The sequence below is a fragment of the Gavialis gangeticus genome, unplaced genomic scaffold (genome assembly GCF_001723915.1).
Source record: "Gavialis gangeticus isolate Ggan-Ray unplaced genomic scaffold, GavGan_comp1, whole genome shotgun sequence".
Lineage (NCBI taxonomy): Eukaryota > Metazoa > Chordata > Crocodylia > Gavialidae > Gavialis > Gavialis gangeticus.
The window spans coordinates 14,185,915-14,190,648 of NW_017728994.1; positions in this window are offsets into that span (position 1 = coordinate 14,185,915).

The window sequence follows — 4,734 nt, forward strand, 5'->3', positions numbered from 1 at the left end:
CCCCCACCCTTTACTTACCAGCTCAGAGTCTGTGTCCAGCTTCTTGCTGGAGTGGATGGGGACTGCCCAAATCTCTGAAGCTCTCTAAATCTTTTCTGAATCAATTCAGAGAGCTTTGAATCAATTCAGACCTGTCAAATGGTCACCTGATTCGGTTTGGATTCAGAGATTCGGCTACTGAATCGAGCCTATCTGCTCCAAATCGAATCACTAACTGAAGCTTTGCACTGCCCTACTGTGTATTGACAAAGACCAAAAAGAACAAGATAACTTTTTATAACGGCTCTGCAGACTTATAATAGGAAATAGTTCCTATTATCTTTCAGATACTCATTTTAGTAGGATAACCTTGACTGGTACAGACAGCCTCTCTTCATCTTAAATTATTTCCTAGAACTCAAGTAGCTGTGGATTATGCAACCTCAGCCTCAAACTCATGAGACAGGTAGATAGAGCCCAGTAATGGACTGATGCTTTGGAGCTCTTCACTGGGCTGCAGAACCCCCATACTTTAAAAAGCCTTCAGAGTAAGGTGTAAAACTCAGTTCTTTGACCTTGTAACTGAAACACCAAAGAAGAAATGAAGAAAAAGACTGAGGAAAAGTTGGAGGCAAGAAGAAAGAAGTAAAGCAAGGGAGTAGAATAAGGAGCTGCAAATAACATTTTTTTTAATGCACATAATAGCCCCAGACTGTCTCGAGGGATATATGCAGAAAACGAGAGCATGTGTCTACTGTGATTTTTGTTATTCATTCTTTGGAACGTGCTTGTATTTCACAAAGACAGGCCACCTTACAGATCCCTATCTAAGACAAATTGAGGTATTACACTACATACTAAGTGTTTACTGGATTCAAAAACAGAGTGAAGAAAAGTGTAGATTATAAACTAATTGCACTCAGTTTTTCATTGACTGGTTTGTGCTCAGAGAAGTAGGAAATTCATGGCACATATCTAGAGGAAGGAATACTTTCCTACACGTTTTCACACAGCCCTGCCAATGCCATATTCCTTTGAAACACGACATACAATATAGCAGGGGTTTTCAACTTTTTTTAACAAGTGTACCCCTTCTGCCCCAAAGTTTCAGCTCATGTACCCCTTTATATTTTTTTCTTGTTTTTGATGTTACCAATTATGTGATATAAGGAAGACTACGCTAATTAACATTAAATGCATTAAATATATATATCATAGTGTGGCTGGTAAGCCTGTTGTGAGGGAAGTGATGTGGGGGGTGGGGAGGGGAGATAAAGGCCTCTGCAGTGAGGGAGGGAGTGGGGCTTGGGCTGGAGCAGGGGCAGGGGCAGGCACTGCCCAGCCATGGCAAGGTGTGGGATGGAGCCATGAGCAGCTCATCTGGAGGGCATGGGAGAGAGTGGTTCCTGCTATTGCATGCACCCTAGGAGGGCATGGGGGTCATGTGCCCTGGATCTCCTTGCGGGGTGAGGGCAGGCTGCTGCTGAGGGCTAGGGCCAGGGCAGTGCTGGGCTCTTTGTGGCAAGGGGGTTGGGCCAGGGCTGTGCTCAGGGCAGACTGTGGTGGTGCTGGGAGGGAGGCTATGGGTTCAGCTGCAGCCACCCCAAAATTCAGCATAGCCCCCTCCTAGTGCCACCGCTGCCCACCCTGAGCACAGCCCCAGCTCACCCCCCACCCAGAAGTGCCTGGTGCCATTCCAGCCCCAGCCTGAAGCAGCAGCAAGCCTTCAGTCCACACACAGATCTAGAGGAACATGCCCCCATGTCTTCCTGGGGTGCATGCAGCAGCGAAAGCCACCCCCCAGCCCCCAGAAGAAGCTCCGTCCCCTGCTCTGCCCTGGCTGTGCAGCACCTGCCCCTGCCCCACTCCTTCCCTCACTGCAGGGGCCTCAATATGCCCTCCCCACACCCCTTCCCTCACAACAGACTTACCAGTCAGACCCAGTTGCTCCCCATGCTGCTGGACTGCACTCCTGGTCACCTGCGTGCTGCGCTGAGGCTGCACACATGGACAGGCAGACAAGGTTCTTTGTGTGAATCTGATATCTTTTATTAGACCAACTTAAATAGTTGGAAAAATAATTTTAGCAAGCTTTTTTATCAGCCACATCAGCCAAAAAAAAGCTGACTGCTGATGCAGTCAATTTTCCTTATATCAGTGCACATCTAGTAATTTTTTCTCATTTATTCTGCATACAACCTTTTTAAGTACCCATTGATAACCACTGCAATACAGGATAGAATTCTGCAATGACTAATTTCTGGGGCAAAGATATCAATCATATAAAATGAAGGAAGTTTTTTTGTTTCCCTTTTCTTTTAATGTAGACAAATGCACACAGAAAACCTTGATTGTTCTGGACAATGGATGGTGTTAGCCAATGGTTGATGTTAGACAACGGTGAACATTAACAAATCACTGTGGTCACAAATCATAGGTATGTGAAACCAAATTTTGCTCTTTTATATTTCCATACAGGTCTTCTGCAATCACTAGGCTACATAGGTGTAACTGAAAGCAGAAACTAGCCTAATATTTTTTTTCTTACAAACTTATTCTGTCAAAGCAGAAGACATCTACCAGTCAAAGCTAAAGTAAGTCCATGCCTCTCTGCTCTTCATTAACCTTTGGAAAATTCTATTGCAGGCTAGATAACTAATAAATTATCCTGTCAGGGATTTAAAGAAAAAGGCTGCATAGAGGAGGTTTTTACACTGCCCCCTTCTAAGTTATAAAGACATTTTTCATTTTCATGTTGATATTAATATTAATGTACTGTTGATAACAACATGAGTTAGCAATACAGTGACAGTCCTATCAATGTGAGTGGTGGAATGAATTGTACTATAAAATAATATACTGAGTCTGTGGTTTTGTGTGTGTGCATGAATCTCAATTACACTCCCTCTTAATTGCTCTAAACAGAATACAATTGATTATGTTCCACCAGCTTCATTTCTTCTCGGTCAGTAAAAGTCTAAGTAAAAATCCAACTTCTGACTAGAAAAGAATCAATTGCATAAGCAGAAATGTATATACATACAAGTGTAAACCTTCTGTCAAGCACTGTTTCCAGCAACAAGAGCCAGGTTCAAAAATCTGCAAATGTCTCCTGCAACCAATACACACAACTAACTCAAATCCCCAGGCAGAATTTTTGGGTTACATCATTACAGTGTTGTTAATAAACAGCACTTCTCAACTGCAAGTATTAAATCTCTATCTGAAACAAAGATAATGTAATAAAGGAAAAAGAAACACAGCTATAATATACCTGATGAATAAATGAAACATGATAACTTAAATTAACTCATTTGTCCACTTTGTGTTATAAGTTCTCAACTATAGACTTCTCTTTTATCACTTCACCCTCCTCATTCACTGTTATTCACAGTTTGTGCACAGTCTTCAAGTCTGGAGGTTCACTCAAGCAGGTACTAGCCCAAGACTAACATTTACCCCAGCTACAGTGACTTATTCTATGTTTAGTGACTGGGTAGGAGGCGTCTTACTGGATTCCATTCAGCTGTGCTGTTCATCTCTGAAGCTTCAGCAAAGAGTCTTCCTGGGGTTTTACTGTCTCTACAATTACTGCAGCCAATTCTTGGAGAACCCTAGGATGACTCTTATCGGCCCAAGCTGATTTAAAACAATCACTTTATCTAACTAATCCCTAACTTGTTTTTTCTCTGCTCTAGGCTGAGTAGTGAATCCCTCAATGCTAATTTTACTTACTCCTCATCTGATAGTTCAATTTTGTGTAGAGACTTCAGGGAGAGGGAGGGGAAGCATTAAAGCACCCCAACTTCTCTGGGTCATGCACTGTTAGCTTGACCTTACCAGTCAGTAAAAACCTTTTCTGGGCCTTTTTCCTGTCACATTTATACAGTGTTTTTCATTGCCCATAGCTAGCTGCATCCATTTTGATTTTGTCCCTACAGACTGACATTATACTCCTCTATTCATCCTTACTAATGAGGTCAAGTTTCTATTTCTTGTGAGATTTTTTTTTTAACTTTTAAGTAATTGGAGATCTCATAGTTTAGCAAAACACGTCTCCTGCTATGAATGACAATGACCACAGTCCCTGATCTCCCTCAGATATATGTTGCCGGTATTTTAACAAGGACCTTCTATAAAATATTTCCCACTTTGACTGCAGTGAGGAATGGTATGCAGTAAGTAAAGGGAAAACCTTATTCATTTCTTGCCCTCGCCCATTCCCACTGCCCACTGACACAAAAACACTCAACCACAAATTAAGCAATACTGGAAACAGTTACATTTCATTCTTTCAAACATGTACTAAGTCTGACAATACAGTGTTTTATTTGTATTTTGAAAACTGAGAATGACTAGAAACTAGGAAGGCCCTCCTCTGGGGAAATACCTGCTATTGGATATGTCATACTCCTTTCCAAAGGCATACCATTTCCTTTTTGGAGGAAAAGTTCTCCAATTATAATTCAGATTTCTAGAACTGATAATTTTGTAACATCCAGGGGAATCACATCTGAGGATGGCAAATCATCCCAACCTTTTCACTCCTGGGAGTACCCGCCAATCCCTATATCTTTGTCTGGTGATTATATAATGGTTTCTTCTTACCCATTCTTCAGTTTCCAGGCTGTGCCCACAGATGTACCACTACCCTGCTCCAAGGCACCACAAGAGCATGCCACCCGAGGAGGTAACAGTGGAATTATGGGAAAGCAGGGACACAAGGGAGCCCAGGAGGGCACCTAGGCCAACCCA